We start from the raw sequence: 14,435 nt of genomic DNA, 5'->3' as shown, positions 1-14,435 counted from the left end.
GCCAAATCCTACAAATCCAATCAGCTCCCACTTGACTGAACAGTCCACACCTGACTCTCACCAAGACAAAATAAACCACCTTCCAGAATTCAACTGCTTCACACATAAGCCTTCAAACTGGAGACTTAGTGGGGTCTAATCACCTTTTAAATACAATACCTGCCCACCAGGTCCTGGTTGACTCTAAACCAAGAGGCTTCTAGCACACAGTTCATTGAGATGATAGTTGTACAAAATTTTGAATGTGCTAAATGCCACTGAATTGTATACTTTGTCTTTTAAATCCCTGATGTTAGCATCTTATTGAATTGAGGAAGCCAGAGGCAAGAGGCAGACAGATCTTCTGGCACCACTGAACAAAGAAGAGAATGTAGGATGCCTTTCTTGCTCCAGCTACACCTACGGCAGCAACACCTATGGCTGAACTGGAGACCTGACGTGAGATGGGGCCTTAGTGGTGGAGGGGAGAGACAATATTGGAAGGACTGAGAACTTTGTTGGATGACTAGGTGTGGGAAGCAAATACTGGTGGGACTGAGAGCTTGAGAACACTGGTTTAAAGCTGCAAGGCTGGAGGCTCAAGCTATCTTTTATATGATATTATATGATATTTATTTTATCATATCATATCATATCATATCATATCATATCATATCATTAATCTGGATTATAACCTTTTGACTTCCCCACCATGGTTTTGTGTGATTTGTGAGTTATCACATCAGATTTAGAATCCAGCAAAGCACTAAGATTGGTGTCAAAAGTAAAAAGAGGTACAGGAGCATGAAGGACATGTCTGACCTCATTGGAATTGGTTTTGTTATTGATGCTATGGACAGGGACATGTGAAGTTGGTTAAGGTCAGATATGGCTATGCCCACATGGTCCTTGCTCTTTTTTCAGTGGTCAGGTGGTAATGAACTGTGCTGCCAATCCAAAAATACATGGCTTGAATCTGTCATCTGCTCCATAAGAGAAAGGTAAGCAATCTTCTCCCGTAAAATTTACTGTCCCTAAAAACCCACTGGAGAGTCAGCTTTGGGTCAGTTCCAACTCAACAGTACACAACAATACATTTTTTGTCAAAGAAATGAATGAACACATAGTTTTCACAGTGTAAATCCAAAATTTCCTAACTTATCTATACTTCCTGTCACTCCAGAAGCTTCCATCAGATTAATCAGGATTATAGAATAATTTCTAGACAGAGAACTCTTACACTTTTCTGGTTCCACTCTGGATCTCTGGTGGCATAGTCTGTAGAGAGTGGCACTCTTATCCCAAAAGCTTAGATTCTCTGGTAGTTCCATGGTTGAAAGATAGGCAATCTCCTCCCATGTAATTTACAGCCTCAGAAATCCAGTGGAGGGTTTATGAGTTGATTGCAATTCAATGGTAATGAGTTTGAGCATTTAGAACTTAACTCCCAAAGTAAAGCAGATACATACACATCCCGCCTCCAGTCAACCAGTCTGACCTTTGAAAAGGAGCATCAGGATGTTCAAACAGAACCTTTCAACATCTGTTCAATAGTAGTATATTAAGTTCAACTGACTAATACCCTTACTAAAACAGTACAAGGTCTTGGGCAAAGGAAAGGCCCACAAATATATGTAGGAGTAGTAATGATCATTATTTACAGCTGTTTCACAATTGTGCCAAAAGTCTTCTCAGTTCAGTATACAGAAAGTATTCTCTTTTCTCTACTTAGAAGGAGACAGTAAGAGGCCTAGTGTGTATCAATGGTTTATTGTTCAAAATGTCTTTCCTAGTCATTGAGTAACTGTTTATTTTGTGCTGAAGTATTGATTGTACTAAGGAGATAAGATTAAGGCATGATACAAGTCCCACCACTAGAGGCTTATATAAGCTCACAGGAGCTCAAAGTTTTATCTCTTTTGGGGACACCTGCTGTGTTGAAACACTGAGACACAGCATGAAGTTACAACATTCATCAGTCATGACCAGACTACACCTTCTGCAGTTGAATAAGTCATTCTTCTGATGGGGCTGAGTCTCTGTGACACCTTCTTGTGAATCAATGAACCCAAGAGATATAGAGTAGTAGGGGAAATGAACAAAAAAAGGAACTATTAATGTCAGATATCAGGGAATTATACAGAGCATCAAATATTTGAGATACTTTTACCTTCCATTTTCTATAACTGTTCTGCTAGTATCTTAGCAGAATACCTGGCCTCTGCTTTTTTAATGTAATGCTCTTGGGAAAGCAAGGATCAGACAGATATCTTAACAGAATTAAGATTGCATCAGGCTGTGCAAACAGACTGGCCTCAAAGGGCAGAACAGTCATTTGTTAGACTCTGTCCCACAGGTGATTCCTCCTAACACCTTGTGTCATGCTCTCCCTCTATCCATACTTTGTGACTCATACTACTCCTTTACAATCCTTCTATTTTTAAAGTCTCTTCAATCCCAGTGAACAGGGTCCTACCAGATGTATAGCTGACGGTGTCTCAAAGAGCATGAGCTTTCTGGGCCTCCTATTTCTAATCTTAGCAAAAAAGAACATAATGATGACAGCATCTGGGCCAGGACTCATTGTTCTTGTCGATGTGATAATGTGGAACTGAGCTGCTTTCCTAGTCTCCTTTCAGGGTCGTTGAAACATGATGCCAAAGGTGACTGGCCTGGCTCCCATGTGTGCCTACCTTGTCTATTGTAGTCACTTTGAGGTCTGGCCCTTACTTCACTCATTGGATCATCTCTTCTTAACTAATCTTTTGGATAGGTTACCTCAAAATCCTACCTTCTTATGAGTAAACATGATATCCTTTTCCCACATCCAGAGCCTATAAATGAATTTTATTTTCCTTTGTTAGCTGAAACATCATAACTTAAAGACACCTCAGTACTCCATGTCTTCCATTGCAAAGTATTTCATATAATAAATCTTTTTCTGTTTGCATGTTGTTGTGTGCCATCAAGTAAAGAACAATTCATAGAGATCCTATGAATAACCAATCTGAATATTGTCCTATCCCATGCCATCCTCACAGTCTCTGACACTTTCAAGCTCATTGCCAGAGTTACCATGTCAACCCACCTGGTTGAGGGTCCTACTCACCTTTGTTGTCCCTCCACCTTCCCAAATAGGATTTCCCTCTCCAAGGAATAACTTCTCCTAGCAACATGTCCAAAGTATGTGACCCGAAGCCTCATCATCCTTGCCTCCACAGAGCACTCTGGTTGCACCTTCTCTGAGACACATCTGTTTGTTCTTTTGGCAGTCCCTGAGATATTCAATACTCTTCCCCAACATCACATTTCAAAAGTATCGATTCTTCTTCTGTCATCCTTATTCATTCTTCAGCTCTCAGATGCATAGCAAGTGACTGAAAAAGTCCATGGCCTGAAACAGGCACACTGTAGACCTCAAACTGACATCATTACTCCTCAATAATTTGGAGATGTCCCAAACTACAAACTTTCCCCAGTGTACTATGTCTCCTGATCTCCTGACTGCTAGTACAAAGTGTGTTGATTGTGTATCCAAATAAAATAAAGTTGTTGACAGTCTCAAATCATTTCTCTGTCCATCATGATGCTGCCCATCAATCCAGTGATCAAGATTTTAATTTTCTTGACATTGAGATATAATCCACATTGAAGGCTGCAGTAGAAAATAAATAAAAGGTCTCATCTTAGAAACTACCAAAGAAACTGGTCATCTACTCATCTGGCCATTTTCTATGCTGATTCTTCCTCCTGGAATTTACTCATATTCCTTAACAGCTCATGACATTCTTATTTTCTGAAACTGAAGTCAGCATGTCCATTCAAAATCTTTAAATTGTCCCTCAAGGATCATGGTGACCTAGACCTGATTACCTTTTTTATTTTTTTTTTTAATCACCTCCAGTGTTTCTGGAACAGTGGGCTTAATACAGTAGAGATTTTGAGAGTGGGATAGACTCAGGCAAAGTTAAGTTCTGTTGTACACAAAGTTACTGTGAGTTGGACCAGACTCAATTACAAGTAACAACAACAGACTAACATGTGTTATTTAAATTCTTTCTTTGCTGTGAGAAACAATGTCTGAAAACATATTTTTCATCAGTTTTAGAGGTTATAAGTGCAGCCAGTTTTTTCCTATGCATCTGAAGTTGGACACTGAATAAAGATGACAGAAGAAATGATGCTTTTGAATTATGGGGTTGGTGGAGAAGAGAACTGGATGTCTCATTTGGGCTTCTAAAAGAATAAGCAAACCTGTTTTGGAAGAAGTGCAACAGAGTTCTTCTTAGAGACATGGATGATGAAACTTCATCTTCCATACTTTGGGGATGTTGTCAGGAGTGACAAGTTCTTGGAACAAGACATCATGCTAGGAAAGATGGAGGGTCAACAAAAGAGAGGATTGACACAGTAACTGTAATAACGGGCTCAAGTATGTTAGAGATCATGAAGATGGGGCAGGCTGGGCTAAGGTTCAGATCTATGCAGAGGGTTGCTTTGTTCAGTAGTTGGCTAGATGACCCCTAATAACAAGAAGTATAGTCAGAATCAGCATATGTGTGGAGTTTATCATTCAAAATTACTTTCCTAGCCATTGAACGTAACATTGCTGTGTGGGTGGGGGTGGGTGGGTGGGGGGGAGAATATTCTAAAAGGGTGTGTTAGGCTATCCACAAGGGGACTGGCTATCTCACCAATCCACAAGAGATAGGGTCGTCTCACCATTAAATTGAGCGGATCCAGCAGTGGAAGGTAGATCTTCCACTAGCAGAGAACCAGATAATGCAACTCATTCTTTAGGACACCAGACAGACTAGGAGGGCCTACAGGAGCAATAGCCACAGCAACCAGAGTAGAGAACCTAACATGAACTAAGACTTTAGGATTGCTACACTATTGAACTGGAGCTAAGAGCATTTTCCTCAAGTTTGTTGGAGAACCGAAAAGGCAACATTCTCTTCTTTTTTATTATAAATTTTTTAATTAATTTTAATGAACATTAACAGAGACTTTGGATTTCCACTCATTCATTGTTGCATTTTTTTCCCTGCTCCACCCCTTCCCCCCAGTTTGCACAGTTTGAAAAGTATGCAACCCCTGTGGAAAGCGGTATGGCGCTTTCTCAAAAAGTTGCAAATAGAGATACCATTTGACCCCGCAATACCACTACTGGGAATATACCCAGAAGAGACCATAAATGACACCCAAGCAGATATATGCACACCCATGTTTATTGCAGCTTTGTTCACAATAGCAAGGAGTTGGAAACAACCAAAGTGCCCATCAACAAACAAATGGCTAGAGAAGCTGTGGTATATTCGCACAATGGAATACTATGCTGCGTTTAAAAACAAGGAACTCATGCAATATTACTCAAAATGGTTGACTCTGGAGAACATTATGCTGAGTGAAATGTCCCAGTCACAAAGGGACAAATATTGCATGGTGTCACTGTTGTAGAATGGGACTGTCCTTGGGGTTGGGGAGAGACTGAGTAAGATGGATTCAATAATGTATGCTGCTCTGAAACAGAGGAGGGAGAAAACTGTTTAAAAGAGATATGTGATTAGGTATTTCGGTCATGACAGGAGTCTAGAGCGATGGCTACATGGTGGAGTGGACCTGGGGGAGGGTTTGTAAAATAATGAAAGAATCTTTTCTTTTACTTTTCCAAGAGGGTAATGTCTGGTGGGGGGGAGCCTTGGGAGGGGACAAATCTACAACAATGAATGAATGGAAATCCAAAGCCTCTGTAAATTTTCACTGAAATTAATAACAAATTTAAATTAAAAAAAAGTAAAAGAAAAATTCCTTCATTGATATACAATTCCTTCCCTATCCACCCCCACCCAGCCCCGGCCTCAAGTATTTTCCACTATGCAATCTTCATTCTGGACACTTGTATAACAATAATGCCCAGTCATATATCCTATTAAACTGTTCTCTCCCTCATCTGTTTCAATGCAGTATACATAATTTATCCAATTTTTCTCAGTCTCACCCTAACCCTGATGTCAGCCCCATTCTAAAACAGTGACACTATGCAATATTTCTTCTTTTGTGACTGATATATTTCACTCAGCAATAATGTCCTCCAGGGTCACCCATTTTGAATAATAATTCTTGAGTTCCTTGTTTTTCAATGCTGCGTAGTATTCCATTGTGTGAATATACCACAGCTTCTCTATCCATTTGTTTGTTGATGTACCTTAGGTTGTTTTCAACTCTTTGCTATTGTGAATAAAGCCACAATAAACATAGGTGTGCATATACCTGCTTGGGTGGCACTTATGGTTTCTTTAGGGTATATTCCCGGTAGAGGAATTGCTGGGCCAAATGGTATTTCTACTTGCAACTTTTTGAGAAAGCACCATCCAGCCTTCCATAGCGGCTGCACCATTTTTACACTCCCACCAACAGTGAATAAGGTTTCCAGTTTCTCTGCAACCTCGCCAGCATTTGCTGTTTGCAGCTCTGTTAAATTTTGCTTTTCTTACTGGGGTGAGATGATTTCTCATAGTTGTTTTGATTTGCATCTCTCTTAGAGCTAGGGATTTTGAGCATTTCTTCATGTATTTGTTAGCCATCTGAATGTCTTCCTTTGTGAAGTGTCTGTTCATATCCTATGCCCATTTTTCAATTGAGTTCTTTATTTTGTTGTGGTGCTTGAGTATTTTATAAATTCTAGATATAAGTCCCTTATCTGACATGTCATTACAAAATATTTTTCCCTAATATGTGGCTTTCCTTTTAACTCTTCTAGAGAAGTTTTTAGATGTGCAAAGAGATTTGATTCTTAAAAGGTCCAGTTCATCTATTTTATCCTCTCCTGGTTGTAGATTTTTCAGGATACTTGGAAGACTGTTTATGTTGTGGAATAGGACTTCTAGAGTTCTTCCAAGCTTTTCTTTAATGAAATGTATAGTCCTTGGTTTTAGTCCTAGGTCCATGATCCATTTTGAGTTGGTTTTTGTATATGAAGTGATGTGTGGATCTTGCTTGAGTTTTCTACAAGCAGTTTTCGAATTTTGCCAGCACCATTTGTTAAAAAGATCGTCATTTCCGCATTTAACTGATTTCGTCTCTTTGTCAAAAATTAATTGACCAAAGGTAGATGGGTTAATTTCTAGATTTTCTATTCTATTCCATTGATCTATGTGTCTGTCATTATATCAGCACTATGCTGTCTTGACCATCATGGCAGTGTAGTAGGATTTGAAATCAGGGAGTGAGATGCCTCCTACTTTATTCCTCTTTTTAAGGAGTGCTTTGCTTATTCGGGGCCTCTTTCCATTCCAAATGAAATTGGAAATTGCCTTTTCCATCTTGTTGAAGAATGGAATTGGTATTTGTATTGGGAATGCATTGAATGTGTAAACTGCCTTTGGTAATATTGTCATTTTTACAATATTTAGACTTCCTATCCATGAGCAAGGGATATTCTTCCACTTCTACAGGTCTCTTTTTGTTTCTTGTAGTAATGTTTTGTCATTTTCTTTGAATAGATCCTTTGTGCTTCTGGTTAGATTTACTCCCAGGTATTTTATCTTGTGATTAGCAATTGTGAAGGGTATCATTTTTTCTAAGCTCCAGTTCTGTTTTCTCTTTGTCACTGTAGAGAAATCCAATTGATTTTTGTATGTTGATCTTGTATGCTGCTACTTTGCCGAATTGGTCAACTATGTCCAGTAGTTTCCTTGCCGAGCCATTAGGATTTTCTAAGTAAACTATCATATCATCTGCATTCAGAGATAATTTTACCTCCTCTTTGCCAATTTGGATACCTGATTCCCTTCTCTTGTCTTTTTTTTTTCTATAATTATATTTTATTAATTTTCATAAACATTTACAGAGATTTTGGGCTTCCACTCATTCATTGTTGCACTATTCTCTCTACCCTCCTCCCAGTTTGTTCTTGTCCAAATGCCACAGTGCTTGTCAAAGCCAGTTCTGATTAATCTTCTTTGTCAGTGTGTCCTTTGCCATTCCCTATCACTCCTCCCTGAGAGAGACTTCACCCTGAGTCATAAGGAAAAGGGGACGGCGTATTCTCTTAGCTACTTCCTGCTGAAAAGGGACGCTGTGGGTTTCAGGGTGAAGATCTTCTCTCACTACTCTAAAGGGCCCCTTTGGCAGTAGGAAACACATAGACTATTATGGAGATTGATTTTGGAATTTAGATGCACTCTTATTGATTGTGCTTGGCCGTACATGTTCATATCCTTCAAGATGTATCATGGGGGTGTTGCAACCTAGAAGACACAAATTTGACTAACAAGTTATAAGTACATGAGTCCAAAAATTATGGAAAAGTAAAAGAAAAGATTCTTTCATTGTTTTACAAACCCTCCCCCAGGTCCCCTCCACCATGTAGCCCTCGCTCTAGTCTCCTGTGATGACAGAAATACCCAGTTATATCTCTCTTTTAAACGGTTCTCTCCCTCCTCTGTTTCAGTGCAGTATACATTATTGAACCCATCTTACTCAGTCTCTCCCCAACCCCAAGGACAGTCCCATTCTACAACAGTGGCATCATGCAATATTTGTCCTTTTGTGACTGGGATATTTCACTCAGCATAATGTTCTCCAGAGTCAACCATTTTGAATAATATTGCATGAGTTCCTTGTTTTTTAATGCAGCATAGTATTCCATTGTGCGAATATACCACAGCTTCTCTAGCCATTCGTTTGTTGATGGGCACTTTGGTTGTTTCCAACTCCTTGCTATTGTGAACAAAGCTGCAATAAACATGGGTGTGCATATATCTGCTTGGATGTCAGCTATGGTCTCTTCAGGGTATATTCCCAGTAGTGGAATTGCTGGGTCAAATGGTATCTCTATTTGCAACTTTTTGAGAAAGCGGCATCCTGCTTTCCACAGAGGTTGCACCATTTTACACTCCCACCAACAGTGAATCAGGGTTCCAGTTTCTCCACAACCTCGCCAGCATTTGTTGCTTGCTGTTCTGTTAAATTTTGCTATTTTGACTGGGGTGAAATGATATCTCATAGTTGTTTTAATTTGCATCTCTCTTAGGGCTGGGGATTTTGAGCATTTCTTCATGTGTTTGTTAGCCATCTGAATGTCGTCTTCGGTGAAGTGCCTGTTCATATCCTGTGCCCATTTTTCTATTGGATTATTTACCTTTATCTTGTTGTGGTGCTCAAGTATTTCATAAATTCTGGATATAAGTCCCTTATCTGATATGGTATTACCGAATACTTTTTCCCAGTCAGTGGCTTCCCTTTTTACCCTACTGGAGAAGTTTTTGGATGTGCATAGGGATTTGAGTCTTAGAAGGTCCCATTCATCTATGTTATCTTCTCCTGGTTGTAGCTCCCTTCTCTTGTCTTATTGCTATCACTAAGACTTCTAATACAGTATTGAATAGGAGAGGTGATAGTGGTCATCCTTGCCTAGTTCCTGTTCTTAAAGGGAATGGGAGGCAACATTCTTAACTAGTATGACTAAGAACTTTGTAATACTGTCCTAAAGCTGTTAGGTTCAAGGCTGAGATGTCTGAGAGCACATTTCAGAAGCTTTTCTAACTATAATCTGCTACTAAACTGGATTTTAACCTTTGACTTCCTCAACATGGTTCTATGTGGTCTGTGAGCTATTACATTGGGTTTTGGACCCAATAAAGCTGTAAGATTGTTGTTGAGTTGTATAGAAAGAAGTAAAGGAGTATGGGGAGGGGGTATAACTGACCTCATGGGAATTGATTTTGTTTTGTTGATATTGTTGACAGGGATAGTTCAGGAAAGGTCAGATATAGCTACCTCCACACTGCCTTAAGATATTTGCATTTCCAAAACATGATGGTCAAACACCTAGGAATGTAAGAAATCTGAGATACTTCACTTAAAAATAAGTTTACAAGCAATAGTTTATGATTTATCATTTAAAGTGTAGAAATACAATGTGGATTCCTTCATGAAAGGGGAAAACAAAAGAAAACAATAAAATCTAAGGGTTTTCTAAGCAGCAGGTTTTTATAGGAACAGACAGTCAAGCCTTTCTCCTTCGGTCACTGGGTGGGTTCAAACAACAGAGCTGTTGGTTAGCAGCCAAGCAGTTAACTGTTATGACACCTTATCTTTTTGATGACTCTGTCAGGCTTTTTGTTGTCTTTCTGTATCAAGCTAAGTCAGAAGTCTTTATTAGGAAGATATCTCCAGGAAGCTTAGCTTAGCTGATAGGAGTATTTTAAGACATTTATTCATATCCTATTGTCAGTGATAATGTATTTCTGTTGGGTTTGTTTTCTCCATAACTCTAAGCTCCTTTGGAACACCAAGTTCTTATTCTCCTTGTTGTGCTACCATCACTAGTTCAGAGTCTTGCATATAATGTCATTGTTTTCGTTGTTAGGCACCATCACATACGACTCATAGTGACGTCATGAACAACAAATCTGAACTCTGGCCTATCCTATGCCAGCCTCACAATCTCTGACACACTTGAGTCTGTGGTTGTGGTCACTGTGTCAATCTATCTGGTTGAGGGTCTTCCCCTCCTTCACCTTTCTTCCACCTCTCTAAGCATGATGTCTTTCTGCAAGGAATATCTTCTAGCAACACGCTGAAAATATGCAAGACAAAGCATTTCCATCTTTGTCTCCAAGCTGCATTTATGCAATTCAAGTATAAGCAGGTAGAGCAGTATTTCTCTGAATCTTAAGTACTTCTGTCTGTTCCACCCAATATCCACTAACAAGTTCTCACTGCACTAAACAATTTATTCTCCACTATTCTCTCTGCTCCCTTGCTTAGCCGAGGAGCCATGATTAATTTCCAAGACTGGACGTTTCATCTACTGCAGGCTCATCCAACTTCTCCAGAACTGACCTTTTCAAGGAGCTTACCTCTCAAGACTCTTCTCTTTAATCACAGCTTCCCCCTCCCCCCAACACCTTCCTTTGTCACCTCTCTCTCATTCTTTTTAAATGTAATTTCTGCTTCATCACCTTTGGAAATAATGGATGCTCAAACTCATTACTCACTGAGTAGCAGGCTAGCTTCATGGGTGTGTGACTCATGCAGTCACAAGGCCTCTAGACCCTTGGAAGGGCCTCATCCTTATGGTTTAGTAAGCTGTGGTTATAGCCTTAACATTCACAGTAATTTTTTCATGGAATGTGTCTGATGACACCAGGAAATATGCATTAGAGTTCACAGCCACCCACTCCCTCATCACCTAGTGAGCCAAAAGCCCTGCCCCACCTTCTCCTCCCTCTTCTCCCATTCCTTCCCCCACCAAACTCCCCCTCCGCACTCTGCAGTGCTGCTCAATCTGTCAGTAGAGTTCTAGAGAAGGATGCAGGAGGGTCAAAATGAGGCACATATGTTCTGCCTGCCAAGTGTCAGGAAAAAGATTTCAGGAGCCTGTGAAGATGCAAATTTACCCTCTGAATATATCTCATTTGAAGGAATAGACTATTAAATAGAAATTAAACAAATAAGGGGGGGAACCAACACTAACACACACGAATGCAACCCTATCATAACAAGTCTAGGGTGAGTGTGGAAGAAAACCACAGATAAGATAAGCTGGGTTATTTTATTTACCTTTGCTCTGAACAAGGAGCCTTGCATTTCCCTTTTGCACTGGTCCTTGCACCCAGCTGCTATTTAACAGTTATTGGTGGGTACCTGTTGTATGTTATGAACTGAAGGGGATTCTGAAGAAATGAAAATGTAGTCCTACCAGGAGTATACAGTATAATCTTGGGGACACAAATGATAAGCAAATGAAATAGCTATGTGATAAGGGCAGTTGGTATGTAATCAAAAGTTCAGATAAGAGAAGCAGGGCCAGAGCTCAGGAATCTGAGCTTGGCCTTAAAGAAAAGACAAAAGCAAACAGGTCTCTGAGGATCTTGTGCACAAGAATCTCAAAACATCTATCCCTCTGGAGTGCAGGGGATGCCCTGAGACTCTCCAGGTTTGGGGCACACCCTCCACACTTAGGTGGCTACTGAAAGCAGCACATTCAGAGGGTGAACCCTGATTCTCCAGCTCATTAGCTCCTCTAGATCTTCATCTTCCTCTCCAAAGCTGAGAAAATTGTTGAGCTCTATCCTCCTCACTCTGGGAATTCTTTAATTTCTAGCCCTAAATTAGGATGGAATTAGTAAGAACCAAAGGGAGAAAAGAGATTCAAGACACATGATTAAATAAGAAATTATAGAATTAGCCCCAAAAATCAGATATGAGAGGTATCTGGGGGAAAAAAAAAGAAAGAAAAAGAAACAACGAATTTGAAATGTGAATTATAGAATGAATGATAGACCGTGGGGACAAATGAGACATCAGAATGACTAGTTTATAGCAAGAAGGCAGAAGAGAGACATGAGAAGGTAACTTTTGCATAGTAATAATTTTTTATATAAATTTTCAGTAGCTTGATTTTACCTTGTTGTGGATTGAATTATACCCTCAAAAAGACATGTTGAAATCCTACTCCCTGTACCTTATAATATGCTTATAAATAAGATTTTCATTTTTTTCATATTAATGATATTATATCAGTGTAATCTAATCCAATATCTTCTGAGTAATATCTCACCTAAAGAGAGAAGAGATAGGAGCATACATCGAGGATGATGTGTACCTTCTATAAAACAAAGCATGTCTGTACATCCATGTTTATTGCTGCTGTGTTCACAGTAGCAAAGAGTTGAAAACAACCCAAGTGCCCATCAAAAAATGGATAGAGAAGCTGTGGTATAGTCACACAATGGATTATTATGGAGCATTGAAAAACAAAGAACTCCTGACATATTATAAAAAATGGGTGACCATGGAGGACATTATGTTGAGTGAAATACCTCAGTCACAAAAAGACAAATGCTGCATAATGTCACTATTATAGAACAGGACTGATATAGGGGCTGAGGGGAAACTAAGAAAAGAGGGTGTAAATAATGTGCATGGCATTGAAACAGATGAAGGAGAGAACTGTGTAAAGGGAATATATGATTAGGTATTAATGGCATGATACAGAATAAGAGTTGCATAGTAAAGGGGGAGGGGGCAGACTGTATAACAACGAAAGAACTTACAATGAATGAATGGAAATCCAAAGTCTCTGTAAGCTTTCATTAAAAATATATAAATTGTCAGCAGTTGACATGTTTGGAATCACAGAAGCCAAGAAAGCTTCAGATACAAGCTGTCAGATCAAGGCTTGGACAATGGAAGATAAATGCTGAAGGGATTCAGTAGAAGTGAAGGGGTATCCTGGTAGAGGGTGGAGCTGGCAAATAAGTGGGTCAAGACACTGGGCCAAGGGCAGGGACAACACTGTAACTAGTGGTTAACTCCACAATGAGGGATTTATCTTTCACTGCTCTATAAATTCCTTGTCTGTCAGATACTTCTCCAAATCTGAACATTCAGATTAAGACAGAGTAGGAAGAAGGACTGGCCATCCACTTCTGAAATAGCAGGCCTATGAAAACCCTATGTACAACAGAATGCACGTAGACTAACAGAGAAGGCAAATGAGGTAGAACTTTCAAGTATGGAAATACAAAGGAAGAGAAACAGTTATAAACAGACACGAGTGATTGGAACATGGAATGTGAGAACCATGAATGTAGGAAAATTAGATATTGTTAAGAAAGAAATGGAATGCATAAATGTTAGATATTGTTAAGAAAGAAATGGAAAGCATAAATATTGACATACTAAGTATTGGAGAGATGAGATGGACCAGCACGGGGCATTTTGAGTCAGATGATCATATGATATATTATTCTGGAGATGAAAAGGTGAGAAAAAATGGGGTTAAAAAAGTAATTTCATAGACCCATCTTGAAGTACAACATTGTGAGTGACAGGACAATATCCATACGCTTACAAGGAAGTCCAGTGACTACCACTATCATTCAGATATATGCACCAACAACCAGAGCCAAAGAAGAAGAAATAGATGATATCTACCAACTTTTACAGTCCAAGATAGATCGAACTTGCAATCAAGATGCATTGATAATAATGGGTGAATGGAATGCAAAAGTTGGGAAGAGAGAAGAATCCGTAGTTGAAAAACATGGACTTGGTGACAGAAATGAAGTGGGAGATAGCATGATTGAATTTTGCACAATCAATGACTTATTCATTGTAAACACATTTTATAAAAAACATAAATGCAGGTTATACACATGGATTTCACCTGATGGTATGCATACAAATCAAATCGATTACATCTGTGGAAAAAACCGCTGGAGAAGCTCATTATCAGCTGTGAAAGCAAGGCCAGGAGCTGATTGTGGAACAGACCACCAGCTACACATATACAAGTTCAAGCTGAAGCTGAGGAAAATTAAACCGAATCCACAGGAACCAAAATGTGACTTTGAGTTCATCCCAACTGAATTTAAGAACCATCTCAGGAACAGATTTGAGGCCTTGAACACTATTGAGCGAAGACCTAATGAGTTGTGGGA

Source organism: Elephantulus edwardii, unplaced genomic scaffold (genome assembly GCF_000299155.1).
Source record: "Elephantulus edwardii isolate Elephantulus edwardi_28Jun2011 unplaced genomic scaffold, EleEdw1.0 scaffold00124, whole genome shotgun sequence".
NCBI classification, from domain to species: Eukaryota; Metazoa; Chordata; class Mammalia; order Macroscelidea; family Macroscelididae; genus Elephantulus; species Elephantulus edwardii.
Note: the sequence above shows the minus strand (reverse complement) of the source record.